This window comes from Heptranchias perlo, chromosome 6 (assembly GCF_035084215.1).
Source record: "Heptranchias perlo isolate sHepPer1 chromosome 6, sHepPer1.hap1, whole genome shotgun sequence".
NCBI classification, from domain to species: Eukaryota; Metazoa; Chordata; class Chondrichthyes; order Hexanchiformes; family Hexanchidae; genus Heptranchias; species Heptranchias perlo.
This window is the reverse complement of record NC_090330.1, coordinates 11,025,282-11,047,336: the sequence shown is the minus strand read 5'-3', so window position 1 is coordinate 11,047,336 and position 22,055 is coordinate 11,025,282.

Below are 22,055 nucleotides of genomic sequence, written 5' to 3'. Positions count from 1 at the left end.
AAATTTGTAACAGCAGAATGACTGAAGTGCAGTCTTTTATCTTGTTTACCCCTTCACTGCCCGACGAAGGGGATGGAAAGTCTAAGCCTTGCACTTATATAGGATCTTATCACATCTCTCAAAAACATCTCAAGCATTTCATGTACAATGAATTACTTTTAAGTGCACTGGCTTTTCTGTTGATGAACAATGGCAGCCATTTTGCACACAGCAGGATCCCACAAATAGCAAAGGGATGAATGACCAATCAGTCTGTGTTTTGATGATGCTGGTTGAAGGAGGAATGTTGGACAGGACATCAAGAGAACTCCCTGCACCTCTTGAAATAGTGCCCTGGGATCTTTGATGTCCACCTGAACCACCAAAATAGGCAGACAGATCCTTGAACATCTGAAAGATGACACCTTTGACAAGAAGGTCTCAGGTTTCAATCCTGGTTTGGGCTGAGTTAGCTGATCCTAACCAGGTAATTCAGTTGGCCTCAATGTCCATGGCATGGCAAGAGAGAAATCAACCAAGGTCAACATGCCTGGTCATTATCCAGTGATTCCTGTTCGAAAGTCCATGTGTGAGGACTCAACTGTGATGCTACTCATGATAAATTAGCCTGCTGATGGCCACTGTCCAGATTTATACATGAATAATGGCTACTTGGTTGAAATACTGGAGGGTGGCCATTGCCCATGGAACTGCACTCCAGGGAGAATTCAATATCTTCAATAGAAGAGAGATGAAAACAATTAGCAAATGGCGGTGAAGGTGAGGAAAGTGAAAGAAAAGGAATTAATTTAGATCAAGGAGAAAGGACCAACAAATATGTAATAAAAACGGAAAATGCTGAAAATACTCAGCAAGTCAGGCAGCATCTGTGGAGAAAGAAACAGAGTTAACGTTTCAGGTCGATGACATTTCGTCAGAACTGGAAGGAGTTGAAAATTAAACAGTTTTTAAGCCAGGGAAAGGTGGGAGGAAGAGGAGGGAAGAAAAGAACAAAAGGGAAGGTCTGTGTTAGTGTGGAGGGGAGGAGTGATTAAATGACAAAAGGGATGATGGTGCAAGGCAAGGAGGGTGGTAATGGGACAAGTAAAGAGACAAAAGATGGGTCCAGAGGAAACAGTACCAGCACCTGCTGTCCAAAAAAATGGGAGCAGTGGTTATGATCTGAAATTATTGAAATCAATGTTGAGTCCAGAAGGTTGTGACGTGCCTAATCGAAAGATGAGGTGCTGTTCCTCGAGCTTCCGTTGAGTTTCATTAGAACAGTGTAAGAGGCCGAAGACAGAGAGGTCAGAGTGGAAGTGGAACATGGAGTTAAAATGGCAAGCGACCGGCAGGTCAGGGTCACGTTTGCGGACTGAGTGGAGGTGTTCAGCAAAGCAATCACCCAATCTGCGTTTGGTCTCCCTAATGTAGAGGAGACCGCATTGTGAGCAGCGAATACGATATACTAAATTGAAAGAAGTACAAGTAAATCACTGCTTCACCTGGAAGGAATGTTTGGGGCCCTGAACGGTGGAAAGGGAGGAGGTGAAGGGACAGGTGCCATGAGAAGGAGAGTGGGTGTTGGGATTGATGGAAGAGTGGACCAGGGTATTGAGAGGATGGAGCAGTCCCTTCGGAATGCTGAAAGGGGAGGGGAGGGGAAGATGAGTTTGGTGGTGGCATCGCGCTGGAGGTGACAGAAATAACAGAGGATGATATGTTGAATATGGAGGCTGATGGGGTAGAAGGTGAGGACAAGGTGGACCCTATTATGGTTCTGGGAGGGAGGGGAAGGGGTGAGGGCAGAAGTGTGGGAAATGGGACGGACATGGTCAAGGGTCCTCGTCAACTACATTGGAGGGAAATCCATTGTAGGTTGAGGAAAAAGGAAGGCATATTGAAAGCACTGGTGTGGAAAGTGGCATGGTCAGAACAGATGCGATGGAGATGGAGAAACTGGGAGAAGGGAATACAGTCCTTACAGGAAGCTGGGTGGGAGATAGCTGTGGGAGTCTGTGGGCTTATAGTAGATAGTGGTTGACAGCCTAGCCCCAGAAATGGACATAGAGAAGTTGAGGAAGGGAAGGGAAGAGTAGGAGATGGACCATGTGAAGGCAAGGGTGGAAATTGGAAGCAAAGTTGGTGAAATTTTCCAGTTCCCGGCGAGAGCAGGAAGTTGCACCAGTACAGTCTTCAATGTACTGGAAAAAGAGGTGAGGAAGGGGACCTGAGTAGGACTAGAATAAAGAATGTTCCACGTATCCCACAAAAAGGCAGACATAGCTGGGACCCATACTGGTTCCCATAGCAACACCTTTTATTTGGAGGAAGTGAGTGGAGTCAAAGGAGAAGTTGTTCAACGTAAGAACAAGTTCAACCAGGCGGAGGAGGGCGGTGGAGGACGGGGACTGTTTGGGTCTCCGGTCAAGGAAGAAGCGGAGGGCCCGTAGGCCGTCCTGATGGGGGACGGAGGTGTTGAGGGACTGGACGTCAATGATGAAAACGAGATGGTTAGGGCCGGGGAACTGGAAACTGTTAGAGTCGCGGATGTAGGTTGGAAGAGATTGGACAAGGGGAGAAAAAATAGAGTCGAGATAGGAAGAAATAAGTTCCGTGGGGCAAGAACAGGCTGAAACGATGGGTCCACCGGGGCAGTCCTGTTTGTGGATCTTGGGAAGGAGGTAGAAGCGGAACAAATATGTAGTTGATGCAAATTCATTGCTTTCTGACAATTGCAGAAGAATAAAGCAATAAAACGTTGGGAGTAGCAGACTGCTCTGAAACAGAAGATCTACCTGCCGTCAAATGACCAACACATGGATCTATCCTGTTGCCATTGCCATCACCTGAAGAAGTCCTCACTTGGCAAGAACACATCTTTTGTTTAGAAGAGAAAAGGGGGACGGGAATGCTGTTACTGAATAGCCTAGATTTAGTCAAATATACTGAACAGAAATGTGCTTCATCGGGGCAGAAAGGGGGGAAAAAAATCCCAAACCCACAAATAGATGTGGGGAGTAGTGGGGATAGCGAGTCACCATTAGAAATGAGGTGAAATATCAAGAATCAGAGAAAACAAGAAATTATAGTAACTTGAGTTTCTCTTACACTGCAGTGGTAAATGACTTGAAATTTAGGAAGTCCTACTCTTTGAGAAGCCATTTTAGCCACATTGGGGTAGATTTCCAACTTGCCGTCTGGGCAACGAAAATTAAAATTGTGTGGTTTCTATAATGGGTGTCCAATCTGCGACTCAATTGAGTTTTATCTAGCACAGAAAGCCTCTGATAGAGCTGGTGGAAAGTGCAAGACACCTTAACAGCTCTGAAAATGGTGACTAAAGTCACTACCTGCTATAGTGACGGAAGCACCAGAACTGACCGTAGTTCAACCTAAGATTTAGTAAAGATGTGTGTATCCCTACAAGGAGACTATTTCCACCTAGTGGTTCATCTTTATGAAACAACCAATTACCAGATGATTAAAGTATTTATCCAGGTAAAGAACGTTTGTGCCAGAGATGAAACACCCTTCTACTTTTGTGTACCAGTGCCACTTGCAAGTGTTGTTATGTCAGATATGGCATGGATTAGATGCAAATTGAAGCCCCATCCCACCTCAATAATGTACCTAAACCCTGGCTTCAGAAGAACAGCCCCCACTGCACCAGTGTAGCATTCCCACGTCCCTCCTCGTGATCTCTTTGAGATTTCCAATTTAATGTCAGATTATGTGCAGTTGCGTGCTGGGGAAGTGCTTTGGGACCATCTAACCTCTTTTCAATAAGATTTAATCTTCCTCATGTGCAGTGCTGACAGAGAGGAAGAGATGGCCTGCTCGGCACACTTCATAAATCTCCGAGCTGAAGAACCCCGTCAGTCCATTTAGTAAATCTTTAAATTGGAGCAAGAGCCTGAATCTTCTTGGGAGCTTCAGGAGCTGAAGCACAAACAAAGCTGCCAAACCAGCCCAATTTCTAGGGCAGACATGTTACCTTTGTAGAAACACCCCTTGCTTTGTTAGTATTCGGCCAGCATTGAGCTTATTACCACCTTGTCCCGATCCTCCCGAGTTTATGCACTCCAGCTGGGCTTCTTAAATTGCGCTTGAGGTACATTCCCCCAGGGTAACGTAGCGGAAGCTCTCTACACAGCCTCTTTCCTGTGTAAATGGAAAAGTCATATTTGTTGCTAATACTGGATATAAAGTGGAAACAATTTCTTTCTCAATCCAGCCTGTCATCCATCATTTAGATATACATACACTTTCAAATAAACAAAGTAATGTCATTTCTTTTATGATTCCAGGCAAAAAAAAAAAAATCATGTTTTGAATGCACATTATTATTCTGGATAGAACTGACCTCTTCTGAGCAACTTGATTAAGTTCACGAGGGATTGCTGTACGAGGATGGATTAATACAATAATCGATCACATACTCAGCCACGAATTGAGAGCTGTCCAACTTTGTTGCTGAATTGAGTCATAATACAATATCCCCCTTCACTTTCAGACGAATCCCGAGTGCATTTGGAATTGTGTTGCAGTCATAAATTTTCAGCCAGATCACTTGTGTTCTCTTTTCGAGTGCAAAAAGTCACTTGCGGGCCCATTGTATCGAACTGGAGTGAGTGGAATTATTTATCTCAATTGTTCAGTTCAGAATTCCAGCATGAATCATTGTTAAGTGAAAGAGATATTTGAACAGGCTGTATTTGCTCTAGTGGCACTGGGCACTGCTAGCCACTCACCTATGCATCGTTAATATACCCTGTCAAAACTGATCAGGCAGAACACGTTACCCTATACTGCAGATTTTATCCTCAGAAGTACATACACATACATATATATATACACATATAAATAAAGGTTTCAGGAGCTGTCCATCACACCTCATGTGTTACACATGCAAATTTCACACTTGCAAGAAATGATACCAGCGATGAGGGATTTCAGTTATGTGGAGAGACGAGAGAAGCTGGGATTGTTCTCCTTAGAGCAGAGAAGGTTAAGGGGAGATTTATTAGAGATATTGAAAATTATGAAGGATTTTGATAAGAGTAAATAAGGGGAAACTGTTTCCACAGGCAGGTGGGTCAGCAATCAAAGGATACAGATATAAGATAGTTGGCAAAAGAACCAGAGGTAAGATGAGGAGAATTTTTTTTTATGCAGCGAGTTATTATGTTCTGGAATGCACTGCCTGAAAGGGTGGTGGAACATAAGAACATAAGAAATAGGAGCAGGAGTAAACCATATGTTCCCTCGAGCCTGCTCCACCATTCAATCAGATCATGGCTGATCTTCAACCTCAACTCCACTTTCCTGTCTGATCCCCATATCCCTTGATTCCCCTAGAGTCCAAAAATCTATTTATCTCAGCCTTGAATATACTCAACGACTGAGCATCCACAGCCCTCTGGGGTAGAGAATTCCAAAGATTCATAACCCTCTGAGTGAAGAAATTCCTCCTCATCTCAGTCTTAAATGGCCGACCCCTTATCCTGCGACTGTGCCCCCTAGTTCTAGACTCTCCAGCCAGGGGAAACAATCTCTCAGCATCTACCCTGTCAAGCCCCCTCATAATCTTATATGTTTCAATGAGATCATCTCTCATTCTTCTAAACTCCAGAGAGTATAGGCCCATTCTACTCAACAGAGCAGATTCAATAGTAACTTTCAAAAGGGAATTGGATAAAGACTTGAATGGGAAAAATTTCCAGGGCTATGGGGAAAGAGCAGGGGAGTGGGAATAATTGGATAGCTCTTTCAAGGAGCCGGCACAGGCACAATGGGCCGAATGGCCTCCTTCTCTGTTATACGATTCTATAAAATGTATAAGAAAAGAGAAAGAAAGCGAGTCATTTCCAAGAGAGTGAGGCCGTGGGATTGGTTTTGGATTGTTAGGTCAAAGAGCTGACACAGGTGGGACGGGCCAAATGGCCTCCTTCTGTGCTGCAGATATCTATGGTTCTATTTCTCCGACCACTAATTGACCTCTGGAAGACAAAGCAATTAGACTCTGTGGTCTTAAAGGGATACAGTACATTACACATGGCTGCAGCTTACCAGTAGAAGAGTACATTATGCAATACACGTCCTTATAAAATAATGGTCCAGATTTTTCTGGCAAAAGAACGGTGAGTCTAATGACGCTCACTGTTATTTATGCGCAAACCGCACAGCAACTTCAGGCGAGGGGCAGATGCGAGGTTAAAGGCAAAAATCCAGAAGTTGCTGTCCGAGTTGCGACGCTCTGCCGTCAGCTTCGCAAAACCGCATCTCGCTGTCTGACTCACCAGTCAAATATATTGAACGGCGTGAAGTTCCTGTATTTGCAGTAGATACGAACTAAACGACCACAGAAAGTTAGGGCTTGTCCATTTCAGTTTAATTATCCTGTAGTAAGTGTTAATTATTGCCAAACAACCTCTCTTACACTGAAAATTAACTATTACAAGTATGGAGTCTCAATCCTTCTGCTTTTAATTGTTGTTGGAGATTTTTTAAAAAATTAAATTTTTTCTAACTTTTCCTTTCTGTCTTTTCTCTCTCTTAATCCAATCTTTCTTTCCCTCTCTTTATTTCTCTTTCTGTACCTGATTTGACATTGAATTCACTATTCTAACTTACATTTCCTGGTTCAGATACGGCGCTATTCATTAATGATTCTTCAATCTGATTTGTTAAGGACATACGCAGTTGCTTGCCCTGTTCACACAGGTCCCAGATGCCCTGTAGAGGGCGCGTGCCGTTTCCCTCTCCCACTTTCAGCAACTTCCAGTGCAAGATCTTATGGAAATTGAATGGGCGAGGGTAACTCTAACCCTGGGGTGGAATGTGAGCTGTCTGGGGTGGAATGTGAGTTGTGAGGAGGATGCAAAGAGGCTCCAATGTGATTTAGACAAGTTGAGTGAGTGGGCAAGAGCATGGTAGATGCAGTATAATGTGGATAAATGTGAGGTTATCCATTTTGGTTGTAAAAACAGAAAGGCAGATTATTATCTGAATGGTGATAGATTGGGAAAAGGGGAGGTGCACCAGTCACTGAAAGCGAGCATTCAGGTGCAGCAAGCAGTTAGGAAGGCGAATGGTATGTTGGCGTTCATTGCAAGAGGATTTGAGTACAGGAACAGGGATGTCTTACTGCAGTTATACAGGGCCTTGGTGAGACCACATCTGGAGTATTGTGTGCAGTTTTGGTCTCCTTATCTGAGGAAGGATGTCCTTGCCATGGAGTGCAACGAAGGTTTACCAGACTGATTCCTGGGATGGCAGGACTGACATATGAGGAGAGATTGGGTCGACTAGGCCTATATTCACTAGAGTTTAGAAGAATGAGAGGTGATCTCATCGAAACATATAACATTCTAACAGGACTAGACAGACTAGATGCAGGGAGGATGTTCCCGATGGCTGGGGAGTCCAGAGCCAGGAGTCACAGTGTCAGGATACGGGGTATGCCATTTAGAACTGAGATGAGGAGAAATTTCTTCACTCAGAGGGTGGTGAACCTGTGGAATTCTCTACCACAGAAGGCAGTGGAGACCAAGTCATTAAATATATTCAAGAAGGAGATAGATATATTTCTTAATGCTAAAGGGATCAAGGGATATGGGGAAAAAGCGGGAACAGGGAACTGAGCTAGACGATCAGCCATGATCATTTTGAATGGCAGAGCAGACCCGAAGGGCTGAATGGCCTACTCTTGCTCCTATTTTCAATAATTCTATGATTCGATGATTCTAACTAATGGTGGGAGCCATTCATTCACCAGCTACAGTAAATTCTGGCCCACTGTATTCTCTGACTTACCGTGAGCAGCACCATGGGAGGCCCACTAGTATATAATAAATTTGTTCCATCCAATTAAATGTCTAGTAGTTGCACTGTTTTGGGAGAGCAGAATAAAAGATAAATTCTGAGTTATGGAAAGTGAAAATGTCTGATTTATAGATTTGTTTAAATTGCCTGGTTATTATCCCTAACATTTCCCTTTGCAGCTGCAGTTTCAATTGACGTAATTTTAAAAGTGAAACAGTATAAGCAGTCCAATTCATATTGAGCGGAATGCTGTTGTAGCATGCGTTTGGTAAAAGCTAAATAGCCTCTCATAATTTGATACTGCAGAAGTCACAACTGTAGTATGTCGAGTCCTGCAAGCTGTTATACAATGGGTAACTTATGGAAAAACAATTGCTTACCTTTAGGATGACCTTGCCTGTTGAAGGATACTTCACAAGGTGGTACAGTGGTTGGTGTGAGTGGGTTGCCTGAGCCACAGGAGAGGTGGAAACTCACAGCCTTGTCAATAGATTCTAGTAGGCCGGCCTTAGAACCTTGGGCCTCACTAAGACTTAGCTATAGAACAGAGTTCTTGTGGTGTGAATAAACGCCGCCCCCAATCTCCCCCCACCACCCCCACAAGTATCAGATTGGATTGTTGGGTGATCCAGACAGTGAGTGTTGGTGAGCTGTTTGAATATAGGGCCATTACAGCTGGACCTGGTGCTGGCATTACACCAAGTCCACACACATACACTTTCCACTGAGGTCACTGAATAGTAATCTGGAGTCAGCACCGTGGTTGAATTCTGTCCCCCTTCCCTAGCCCAGGGATTGCAGCTGAATTCAATTAAATCAGCACAGAGCAGGCCTGGAATCCATGCTCCTTTTTTGGTTTGTATAGCTCAGTACCTAACTGTTTACCATTCTAACTTTCTTTGGCGGGAGTGGGCAAAGTGGCAAATTCAGATGAACGAGGCTTCAAATGATTCAAAAACTAGGATCTTAATTAGCTGAGACTTTTTCCGTTGCAAAACAAATTAATTCTGACTGTAACAGCCACATTGTCCTGGGACAATATTTATCCCTCAACCAACATGCTAAAACAGATTATCTGATCATTATCACCTTGCAGTTTGTGGGACCTTGCTGTGCGCAAATTGGCTGCCTCGTTTTCCTCCATTACACAATGAATACACTTCAAAAAGTACTTAATTGGCTGTAAAGCGCTTTGGGGCGTCCTGAGGTCGTGAAAGGCGCTATATATAAATGCAAGTTCTTTCTTTTCACTGCCAAATAATAAGCTGGTGATTATTTAGTACTTCATTTAAATAATATATTTTGCAACACATACTTTGATCAGCAGATTTCCTATCTGAATATATCACTGTTGCACCACATGGAATGCACTTGAATTGATGGACATGTCAACTGGAGATTGAGTGGCGGCTGCCTTTCTGGCAGGTTAGTGTCACTCAAGATCGAGCAGCAGCAGCATCTGCCATCTAATCGTACACAATTATCAGTCAATTACTGATAGTAGGTTTGGGCATTCAGAGCATGGCATCATGTGAAGGGATATCGGCCCGCCATCAATAGCATTGCATTTTGTAGCACAGGCTTGCCAGAAAGCATTGTATTTTAATGGAATAAAGCAACGTTTTCTCCACATATGGGGGGAGGGGGGACAACGATGTTAATACTCGCTAAAACTTTGTTTCCCCCCCCCCCACCCCTGCTGTCTGGGTATGATGGCCTACAAACAGATAGGTGGATTGAATAACAGAACGCTGACATGCCTATCATGGAGCCCTAATGTTAACAAACACTGGGTTGTCATGCTCATCATGCCTGAGCAGGCTGAATAGAAGGTGCTATTTAAAGCTACCCCACAGTCAATTAAAATACAGTAATGATGACATCTGCAGCATACATGATGATCAAAGCAGAGATTGCCCACACAGCTTCTGACATGAAAACAGTGTGTTTGGCGGCGGACTGACACAGAGTAACAGGTCAGGTAATTATGAGAAAATCTATGATGTATCTGTTCGAATTGCTTAGCTTTTCCCATTATCAGAGCCATCAGAGCGAGCAGTGCTTTTCACTCCCAGTGATAGCTCGTAAAGCTGGTGACATTGTGCTCCCCTGCTGCAGATGGCGGTTCAGGAAGGGCTGAATTAATTTGACAATAAATAGGTGACAGCAGTTTCTGGCTCTCGCAATTTTTAATTGCGCCAAGACAGCTCCCCCTTTCCACATCTGGGAATCGCTTCGAAGCAGAGCCGTGATTAGTGATTCTTCTCTGACTCGCTGGGGTTTGATTTGCATGATAATTAGTTGACATCAACAAATTTTATTTTTTCAAACCAAATTGCATGCATTAATTATGGTGATTAAAGCATTCGGTGAACTTTGCCTTGATGTGTTTATTAAATTAATAAAGAAGTTGACAGATGAGCTGGCAATACTCCTGGTACAGCAGGCAACCAAGGACATGAGTTTGCTTAAATTTGCAGCAAATTATCTGCTTCACTAACATTATAACGACTTCTATTATCTGCTTTTCTCACTTTTCATCTTTAACTAACCGCTTCCACTAATTAACCCTTTGATGATCAGAAGGCATTTTAAAATGTTGACATATTTATATCTTCTCTTCTCTGCCAAGTGATTTTCTTTATTATTTTAACAGAGTGGCAATGAGGGGAATTCTAACTGCTTTCACTTATGACCAGTCAGTAGTGATGTTTATATGCATGATAAAACAATACAAGGTGTATGTTAGTGTAGAGGACAATCAATGAGAACAGTTTCACACAGGAACACAACATAGGGATTGGCACAAAACCAACAATGGAAACGGAATTGGTCCATATTTGTCCAGCAGGCAGCAGGAATCAATGCTGACTTGGGTTTGCCTAACCTTTATGCCACACTACTTGGTGATGGATGTTTTGTTGTTTGGAGAGGGAAAAGAAAGTTGTCACTCTTGACATCGTATGCAGATGATCTGATAATATGTTTGGATGGAATTTACATCAGGTTTCCCACCTGTGAACAAAAGCAAAGAAAGGTTTATCGAACTGTTTTGATAAAAATAGTGCCCTCCTTTAGAAGATAATGGCACACATGCAAACGATTTTGTCTTTCTGTCTATACAGGCTGTGTCTGTGTTTCTGAAGTCACAAGTCTATCTGCTTTCCCTGGTAGATAGTGAAGTGCTGAAAATGTGTATGTTTCTGGTAGTTTGATAGTGTGTGCACTTTCATTTGCCCCAACCATCCAGTGGTGCACATAGATTATTTTCCCAGCAGCCAAGTGGTGGGTTTGTACCTATTTCCTTGGACGTCTGTTGCCAGGAGAGCAGGCATCTCCTTGACTGACCAATGGTAGAAGAACAACCATCTCCTTGACTGACCAATGCTAGAAGAGCAGCCATCTCCTTGACTGACCAATGGTAGAAGTGCATGTAACTCCTGGTTGCCCAGGTGTGAGAATGCATCCAGTTCTCAAGTGGTTTAGTGGCGTGTATGTGTTCAGCTTGTTAGCAATCTAATGATGGCATATGTCCATCTCTTTGATGGTTCACTGCTCGTGTGCTATTTAAAAAAAAATAGTCTTCAGATTTGGAAAATTTAAATCACGATTAAGCTAATCTTTTCTGTTTGTCACTATGCACGAGGGCCCTTTTAGCTCAGAAAGCAAGCTGTACATTAGCATCTTAGGACTAAAATTCCAAACAGTAAGCCACTTTTCAGAATCAAAAGGAAAGAAAGACTTGCATTTATATAGTGCCTTTCATGATCTCACGACATCCCAAAGCGCTTTACAGCCAATTAAGTACTTTTGAAGTGTAGTCACTGTTGTAATGTAGCAAACATCAGATCGATACATTTACCAAAAGTGTGAGGATCGTTCCAAATCACAGCCCGACAAATATGCTGAAGAGCAACTCTTCCCAAACAGGCCCATGAAGTAACTGCGACTCTAATAGAATGCCCAATGATTATTACTAACGGTTTGCTCCCTTCTGGTCTATAATCATGGAGAACTCATTAAACCAATTGCTTAACTAACTTTTTACTGGTAATACATTTCCTTAGAGTGCGAATACCATATGAAGGAAATAATTGTCCTGAATTTCTCAGGTATTTAGCAAGACAGTGTTCTTCTGACATTCACACCCTGGAATCCACAGCACACTTCCAATGTAACTATAAGTGGAGGAGAAAAGGGAGAAAATGGCAATAAAGTCAACTCTTTATTCAAAGTAACTTAATTTAAATTATCTGATAAATCAAATATTTTGTTGAGTGCTAAATTCCCATCTTGCTGTGATCTTTACATTGCTGAATTGGAATTACTAGCACAAAAAAAATGACTGAATTATTAGTGTAGGCTGTATTACACTATGCTGGAATTTTGCAAGAAGATTATGTTATGGTCTGTGACTAGTTCTGTCCTCACTCACTCCATGGTCATGAAATGATACCTTGAGACACCAGGGTATGAATGCCTAATGCGATGGTCTGAACCTCCTTCCTCCACTTTTTTTAGCAGGGCCGTGCTCCCATTTAAAGCTAACAGGTTAGTGCTTCCATTAAAGTAACAAAGGGAGGAAGATCAGACAAGAGATTTAAGTGTTTGCTTTAAGTATCCCATAATGTCATTTCTGAGCCTTGGTGTTGAAACTAATGCCATTAAAATGCCTGTTTTCTATATAGGAAATTTTAGCTCATATGATACCACAAGTGAAAGACATGTAATACAATATGATATGAGATTTAAGGGGTGATTTTCCACTTTTGCACTCCCAGCACAGAGCATCACAAAACTAGAGTTCATATTACACTATTGGGTATGGTGTGCCTGTTACACAACCCACCTGATTTTCTCACCATTAACCGAATAGATGGAAAATTGGATGCACTGTGTAATAGCTGTGCTGTTTTCTATGCCCAGCATTCCAATAGGTGCTCCCGGCAAATGATGCTGTGCACCGGGAGTGCAAGAGTGGAAAATGTATCCTTTAAATGAAATATAACATGAAGTGATTGGTTGCCCATCAATAAGAACATGAATTACAGCCATGATTGCTACATAAACTACAATAAGAAATAGGTTCAGTGGGTCTCCCATCTACCCTTACATGGAAGAGTCTACTCTGTTCAATGCCTTCATCAATGATGTATCAGATTGCACCATAAAAGATGATCTTGGAGTGTCTATTACGAGCATTTCTGAATATGTGATGCTCCTATTTACAGATGATATTGTTTTGATGGTAGACTCAACTGGTGATCTAGTACAGTCCATTCATCATCATGAACAATTGGCTAACAATGCGATATGATGGTGGGCACACCCAAGTATGGCATTTTAGCTTTGCATGGCTCAAGAGAGGATCTCATGGCTACTGATTACAAGATGCATCTGTCCCAGTTATTCATTCATATCAGTGCATGGGGACCTTATGGATGCCAGCTTTAACCAGGATACGGTCTTTTGGGACTTTGCTTAGAAGCAGTGAATGGGACTTTGATCCTTTTGTTTTTCTTCAATAACAGCAAAGTCTATATAAATGTTAAGCTTGTGGCATATGCGATGTATTCAAAGAGTTCTCCTTCATAGTTCATGCAACGGAAGGGCTTCCGTTAGTTCATGTGCAAGATCTAGGACTAAGCTATGAGATGGATTTGTGGCCAAAAAGGGAAATGGCTGAAAACAGGGAGGGTTCGACCCTACGCCAACCCGTCACTGACTACTATGGAGAGAAGTCAGCCTCACACCAGGCACACCTCTTTGCCAAAGCTACACAAATTTGAATCTAATTTAAGTAGTTGGTGACAAGTAAACATAGTTTGCAGCATTGGACTCGGACATCTAGGACATCAAGGTGCCTGGCAGTCTGCAAGCCATCCTGCATGGGCACTACTACCATTTTGAATTCGGATGTCTATCAGATAGCTGACAAGGGAACTGTGAGACTTGTGCCAAAAGTAGAATTTTGCTAGAAAATGTTGGGAACATTTTCATCCATTGCTGAAAGATTCAATTTGAATCAAAAGATTCACTATAGTCAATTCGAGTGTTCACTCATGAAGATGTGCCAAGTCTGTGCATTTGGCTCACTCTGGAATTTTTAGAGCATTAAACTATCTCTGGCCAATGGGATGCAAATCTATGGCACTACAGCGCCACCACTGGCAGGAGGGTGTAAACATTTCCTCTCAAAAGTGCACAAATGATCCACTTGTGCCAAATAGTGTGCAAGTCCATCACGAGTGGCATTAACCCTTAGCATGCTGTGGACAAATTTATTCGGACGGCTGTGATTGATTTCTGCAGCCCACAATAGAATTTACTTATCTATCGCCACCATTTTCTGTTTTGATTTGCTTTTATGAAGTGACCATATTAATCTACACATCTTTGACTTTTGACTGGGAAAAAAATCTGGGGGGTAGGTTTTAACTTGGAGCGGGTTTCCGGAGGGAAACTGCCCCAGCGAGTCGATTTTCCACCCGGCCGAGACGGTTGGAGGTCACGGCTATTTTTAACCGCCGGGCCTAATTTAAATGCCGCCGGTAGACTTGCCGCCTGAAATGGGCATGAAGAGGGCGCAGAGTGACTACTGGCTTCCAGGTAAGTGGCGGAGAAGGGGTTTTGGGAGAGTCTTGCGGGACGGAGTGGGAGAGGGGAGGCGAGGGAAGTCCCGGGCAGGGGAGGCCGCGACTTTCCTTGCGGGGCCCACCAGAGCACTCCCTTCTTCAATGGGACACATACAGGAGAGTTTTAGATTTACCAGGAAGACTTCTTCTGTCTTCAGACCAGCTTCTGCCTGGTGTGGCAGCTCAAATCCCGGTTAAAATCGCATCTGGGTCCTAATGATGCGAGGGAACTCCAATTTGCATACCTTTATAAGGGTCCCGCCTGCTTTATGTGGGTGCATCCTCTATCTGCCAAAACCTCCAGGTTAACATCACAAACTTGCTTTTAACTGCCCACCCGCCTGTTTTCCGCCAGGCGGGTAGAGTTAAAATCGACGCCCTGGTCTTTGGAGCTGGTTTTCAGACGGTCAGAACCCAATTGTCAATAAGTCGATCCCATCTTCAAAATGAGGATATGATTCGAAAGAAAACTGACTTGTGTTTCTATCCTGCTGAATCAGATCCCTCAAACATCTCAAACCACGAGGCACCAATTAATTATTTTTGTACTATAGTGAGTGTTGTTATGCTGGCCAACACAACAGCCATATTGTACACAGCAAGATCTCAAGCACAGCATTGAGTGACGGGCTAATCTGTTTTTGGTGATATGGAGGTATAATGGCCAAGACACAAAGAGAACGGACTGCTTTTCTTCGGATAGTGCCACGGGATTTTTTAACATTAACACCTCATCTACTTGCTGGAACAATCAAAAATAAGGGAGGAAGGAAACGTATAGAAAGATTTTTATAAGATAAAAAAGTACAAATAGAGAGATTAGAGGCTGGACTCTCTTCCTGTTGGCGGTATTAGGGCAGCACAGGAATTCTGCCCATTGCCCTGACCCTACAGTGACCCTGACCCATTTTCCTGGGTCAGAGTCATTAAGTTGGTACAGTGGGCTCCCAGCTACCAAGAGAGAGCCCGCTACATAAAGGCAAGGTCAAAGAGCCCGGAAAATCAAGGAGGCCATTTTTGTTTAGCCTTGATCTGGGCTGAGGTGAGTCACTGAGTCCTGAGGGGATGGAGAGGTGCCCACAATTGGGCCACCTCCCTCCCATAGAGGCACCAGTGGGCTTTCCACCGCTGCTCCAGAGAGTGTCACCACCCCTCTCCTGTTGGTTCCTGGGGCCGGTGAGATCGGTGCCGGGAAATGGGGCGGCTTGCTAAGCCCCACCTCCCTGCTGGCACTTACAAGCGATGGGTGGGGAAGAGGAAGCTGGTGGCCTTCCGGGCTGAGGAGAGGGAAGGAAAATTGAGGTCAGGTTGAGAACGCGGTGCTAGGCCTTGCTACCTGACTTTTCCAGCTATTCCATCACTATTCCCCAATTTGGGGCAGGGTAGTGGAGGAAAATCCAGCCCCACATCTGATTGAGTCGTAAAAAAAGATTAACCTTAAGAGAATAAAAGTAGGTGAGAGATAATAGAGAAGAAGGAAGGAAAGAGAAATAGTGAAGGTAGGGTAAACAGAATTAAGATGTTGGCAATTTTTATTAATGTAAAATCATGCTTTAACTGTTTAATTTTGTAGTTTACAGTCAATATTATACTATCAAATCCACTGCTGACATTTGTGTAACTTCATTACTGTAACAGTTTTTGTTTGATCATCACACTGTGTGAGTCGAAACCAACTGGCGCAGGGATTCTGGAGTTTCTGTGGATATGCCAGCAATGAAAGAAGCAAAACCTGTTGTAATACTAGACAGTAGACGTGTACAATTCCAGATCACAGCTGCACTTGTCCTACAGCTGACCTGCACCGTGACCAAGGTTCCCACTAACTTTACATTTATTTCATTTATGTAACTTTTGACCCCACCCCCTACCCTCTGCTTAATGCTGACATGCAGTCAGCCTCCCTAGTATTTATGTTTTCTCACCCGTAGATAGGACCTACAGACACCCAGCTCCAAGAAGAAATCTGCTCCCTTGTGACATTCATTTTGAGACTATTTAAGGCTTTCCAGTGGAGACCAATTTCAATAGAGCGGCTTGCGCACTCCAACCTCTGACCTCCACCCTTTACCCTGACTTTATGATTGACAGGAACCCAGGGCTGAAAAGCAGTGCTGAGTAGCACGAGTACACAAACCGTGTGGCGCTGATTTCAATTTCCAGTAGAGATGTAAAATAAACCTTTGCGATGAATGGGGTGAGGGAAGTACATTTGTCAGCAGCAGCGATCGCTAGCTTCTACCAGCAGTGAGGAAAGCTCAGTAAGTGAAATGACTGCAGGGCACTTAAGTTTGCACTCGAGTCTTTAAAATGACCTAAGGATTTGTGCTTAACTTTCGAAAATCCCAGTGGGAATGCTGCCCGTGGCTATCAACACGAGCACTATTCATAGGCAAGGGCATGATTTGGGTTATATTATGAAGACCCATGAGATGGTGTTTGTATCTTGCCAATAGACCAATCTGACACCTTACAAACAAAAATAAAAAAATCTCAAGGGAGTAATGGTCAGCACCATGTGTGGGATGTAAATCATTAACCATGACCTTTCCTAATATGTACGACTATATATGACGGACAGGAAAAATCTCTCTGGTCCATCCAGCCTGTCCCACACAATCGTGATACCTTATATATCACAATATATAAACAACCCACCCCACACCATATGATCTCCTGGGAGAGGCGAAAAACCAAATAAAAACCCAGGCCAATGTGGGGGGAAAAAAGCTGGGAAATTCCTCTCCGACCCCTGTTGGTGATCGAAACTAGTCCAGGAGATCACTCTGACCCTGATAATTCGATGCATTACATTGCCTGCCTTTTGCAAGAGGTGATCTCCGCCCCAGACAGGAACAGGTCCAGCTTCCACTTGAAGGAATTCAGCGAATCGGCATCCACTGCTCGAGTCGGCAGCCTGTTCCAGAGGCCCACTATTCTCTGGAAAAGAACCGCCTCCTGACGTCTAACCTAGATCTAGCCTTGCGCAACTTAAAACTGTGACCCCTGGTCCTCTCTAACCTATTTAATTGGAACTTCATAAAGTATGTGAAAAACGAATCTCATGAAAGAATTAGGTAAAGGCAGTTCAGTAAATTAACAGAAGGGCTGGACTTACCAGTGCAGTGTAATCCTGTACAGTTTGATCCGGCAATGCCTCGATTTTACAATTCTTATCCTTGTGTTCAAATCCCTTCATGGTCTCACCCCTCCCTACCTCTGTAACGTCCTCCCGCCCTACAACCCTCTGCGCTCCTCTACTTCTGGCCTCTTGCGCATCCCTGATTTCCTTCATTCCACCATTGGCGGCCGTGCCTTCAGCCATCTAGGCCCGAAGCTCTGGAATTCCCTCCGTAACCCTCTCTTACTCTCTACCTCTCTCTCCTCCTTTAAGTCGCTCCTTAAAACCTACCTCTTTGAGCAAGCTTTCGGTGTCCTGTTCTAATATCTCTTTATGTCTGATTTTGATAACGCTCCTGTGAAGCGCCTTGGGATGTTTTTGCTATGTTAAAGGCGCTATATAAATGCAAGTTGTTGTTGTTACAGCTGAAGACTGTGAACATTACTTTCAATCAAATTCTGAAAGGCAAAGTCTTTGAGATAATTAGATGAGATGGTATCATTCCAATATTGCACAGGGTTGACATAATCACATGCGGTCATTCCCTGACAGTACAGTGAGTTTATCCTGTGAGCAGCATCAGGAAGGGTCCAGTTCACCCAGTCTCTGCCAAATTAGTTCACCTTAGACTGAGTTGCAGGGGGGATATTAAATTTAGCCTCAGCACTTCTGATTTGGGAGGAGTGATATTAATCCGGGTTTCTGCTCCCGATTGTGCATTTTTGCACACATATAAATCACAAAGAGCCAACCCTATGGATCTTAAGGCATTGACACTTATTTTATGTTCAAGCTGAGCACCTAGCCTGGCTAAGATGGTTGGTGGGATATCTGCTGCCTTGTCAGCCCTTAAACGGTCGCATCACAATTAAGGTTGACTGACTGCATGTGGGCAAAAATTCTCTTCCAGCTTCTAATGGCAGGGCAGCCTCAGGAGTGGCACCTTTGGTTTTGGCTAAGAACAGAACAGACGACAATCTACATGGCTGAGTGAGTTTTTACACCGTCGGAAAGCTGACCACAAGAACAATTAGCAGCGTAGCTGTGAGATAGGTATACGGATCTGCTTCATCGCTAGCCTGCAAATAATATACCACCACTGACCCTTTGACTGACTGAAAACAAAGGAAGAGAAAAACGCACGATGGTATCAACAGAACGTACAGGTGTCCGTTGCTGCACATTATCTTGGAGAGTAATCATTGAAGTCAACAACTTTTGACTTTGTCGCTTGTTCTTCACGTGTCCAGGTTCTCGAAGAAGAACAGGGGAGTTCTCCTCGGTGTCTTGGCCAATATTTATCTCTCAACCAACATCACTTTAAAAAAAACAGATTATCTGGTCATTTATCTCATTGCTGTTTGTGGAATCTTGCTGTGCACCAATTGGCTGCCGTGTTCCCTACTTTATAACAGAGACTACACTTCAGAAGTACTTCATTGGCTGTAAAGTGCTTAGGGATGTCCTGAGGTCATGAAAGACGCTATAGAAATGCAAGTTCTTTTCTTTTCTCTGGTGGAGTGAGAAGTCGTAGAGTACAGCTGACAGGAGTGTCAAAAATGACAAACCAGATCCTGACAGGAAATGAGCATCCACACAATGCGTTCCTAGTCTGGAGTCATGGCGTAACAGATACAACAAATAGTTCAACGTTGCAGTTTTAAAACAAAAATGGCAGCATTGCGTGAATGGTGCTGCATAATTCACTATTCTACATCAAGACAAAATAGCATAAGATTAATATATTAACATCCCAAATTGAAGCAGAAAATAATTAAGGCTGAGGATTATCAATAACTGTTTAGCTATTCAGTCGAAAGCCATTGATAGTGGCCGGAAATCCGATACCATTTAATGTAAGGCATTGATATGTTCAGAGTCCTTAGCAGGCCTTTTTTTGGTGCTTATTTTAGTCCTTTCTTTTCGGTCATACACCCACAAATAACTTGGCTATTTAAACCGCCAGATATTGGCACTTTCCACGAGGACAAAACCCCCATTACAGAGTTCTCGTTGTACCCTTTGAAGATAATCCCGCTTCGGAAAATAGAAACTAAAACTCATTATCATTGAAAAGGGCCGATCTTCCCGTTCTGTCACACGCCTGGCCGAAACAAAGAGAGCAAGGCACGCTTCCTTATAGAAACCAACAGTTGGTAAGAGACTTGAAATGAGTGCGGGGATACTGTTTGCCTAGAGTGTGCCTGAGGATCGAGGCAGTCTGACTTTGCACAGAACGAGTCTGTCAGCTGGCATCTTGCGGTAATTGCTTCCCATGGCAGGGCCCTAAGAGCCAGGGAAAAGAATGCTCTCGTCAAACCCGAGAATCAATTTCGGAATGACTGAATTGTAATTGTTTTATGAGGATCACCTACTTGTTGCCAGGTCCTGAAAACGATCCAGATCGTGATTGGCACTCATTGACCTGGGATTTACAGGAAGGGTTTCTTTATTCATTGTTGCAAAGTAGGCTAATCCTCACAGGGTACCGAGCCCATCTGTTCAGACCTGAGACGAGTCATTTTTTTTTCTCTCTCTCTCTCATTTTGTTCTGTTGTAAGGAGCAAAATAGAACGTAATGCCCAGTAAGAAATATTTTTTGGGGGCCTATTGTACTAAAGTAAAAATAATTTGAGAAATTCAGATTTAATACCCCGCTCTGTACCTCAACTGAATCTTAATTCTCTTATGCAAACTGCATTTTTTTTTGCTGCAAGTATATTCATTCTGCCTGATGAGTGCTCATTATCTTCAGTCCCACTGTACACACTGGGCATAGCATAATCAAAGCCTGGGGGTACGTATTAATTATCCTTTTGAATAGCGATGAAATATTAAAAAGATCTCCTTTAGGCTCACATCATCAGCAGATGAAACAAAGCTCCACACAGCTTGTGAGGAGCAGCACACATGTGTTTTTACATCTGTTCAGGATATTTCAGTTTGATGCTCAACAAGGCATGTCCATGCTTTAAATGTCAATATTCAGTGTAACCAGGTACAAGCGTTTCTGTAAAAGCCTCTTTAACCCACAGTCTGCAGCCAGTTGAAATGCAGCCTCTGCTCAAAAGGTCTTTGTGGCGCTGGATGTGCTAAGCCACCCAGACCAGGGGTTAGATCTCGACTTTGTGCGACGGTGTTAGAGGGGTAATGGCGAGTCGGCAGCCCATTTTACATCTCTTCCGATTTTTATTTCCAAACCTCCAAATCGGGAGAGATGTAAAACGGGCTGTTGATTCGATATCACCCGTTGTGCGCTATTCGCACAAAGTCAAGACCTACCCCCAAATTCGTCCCAGGATTAATTCTCAGCCTCTGCTGATCTTAGCGTAGTGAGGCAGTTTGAGTATTACAAATCGCCTCGGCACTCCAGGGCCACGAAGAGGAAAGAATCAGCCAGGGTTCCCTCCGCTCGTTGCTGTCCAATGACTCCTGCTGGAGAGTATGTGTCTGCGGGCGTCAAGCAATAAAGGGCCAAGTTTGGCTGTAATGGCCACCAGAATCGAACAGCCTGCCTCGCTATTCAATAACAACAACAACTTGCATTTATATAGCGCCTTTCACTGGGCTGGAGGAGGTTACAGTGATAGGGAGGGACGAGGCCGTGGAGGGATTTGAATACAAGGATGAGGATTTTAAAATCGAGGAGTTGCTGAGACCGGGAGCCAATGTAGGTCAGGGAGCACAGGGGTGACCTACATGGATATGGGTCACTAGGCTGAGGCTTCGGAAGGCGCCAGCAACCGTGGAACTGTACATCAGCAATGAGGCAGCACGTTCGGGATAAGATTGGAGATAATTGAGATGGGGGGGGAGAGAGAGAAGAGTAAAAGAAAGAACTGGCCTTTATATAGCACCTTTCACAACCTCAGGACATACCAAAGCAGTGCAGCAATGATGTCGGGTGTTCTTCTCTTGGGTTTGCTCCTCTCCCTGGCATTGTGTGCTGTTTTGCCCTGTGGAATGAGAGGGCGAACGTTAGTGAGTGGCTATTGAAAAGGAAAGTGGAGATTTGCAGGCCTTCTGCATACGGTGCATCTGCTGAGAGCTGGACAACAAGCAAGATGGAATGAGGATGGGCAGGTGATGAATGGAAAGCCAAGTGTCTGGCGTGTGAAATGAGGAAGGAGCCCTGTGAGGAGTTGCTGGTTCTACAATTGCAACCATGTGAGAGGGAATGCTGTTAGTGTCAGGCAAAGACTGCATTGGAAGTGTTGAGGTGTTGATGTGTGTCTGGAATGAGAATGAGAAATGGTGCAGTGTGCCCTTGTGATTGATGGTGAAGGATGTGATGGAGGGGTGGAAATTGTTGAGAGTGCTGGAGGAGAGCGTGAAAGGACTGTTGCCAGGTGTTATTGTGAGAGATGGCGAGATGAAGAGCTGTGCTCGCCCTTCCTGCTCTTTTGAGATTGTTGAACCTCTTCCTGCATTGAATCCAGGTCCTGGGGGTGAGGCTCTGCTAATGGTCCTTCATTTAGCAGTGTAACAAGAAA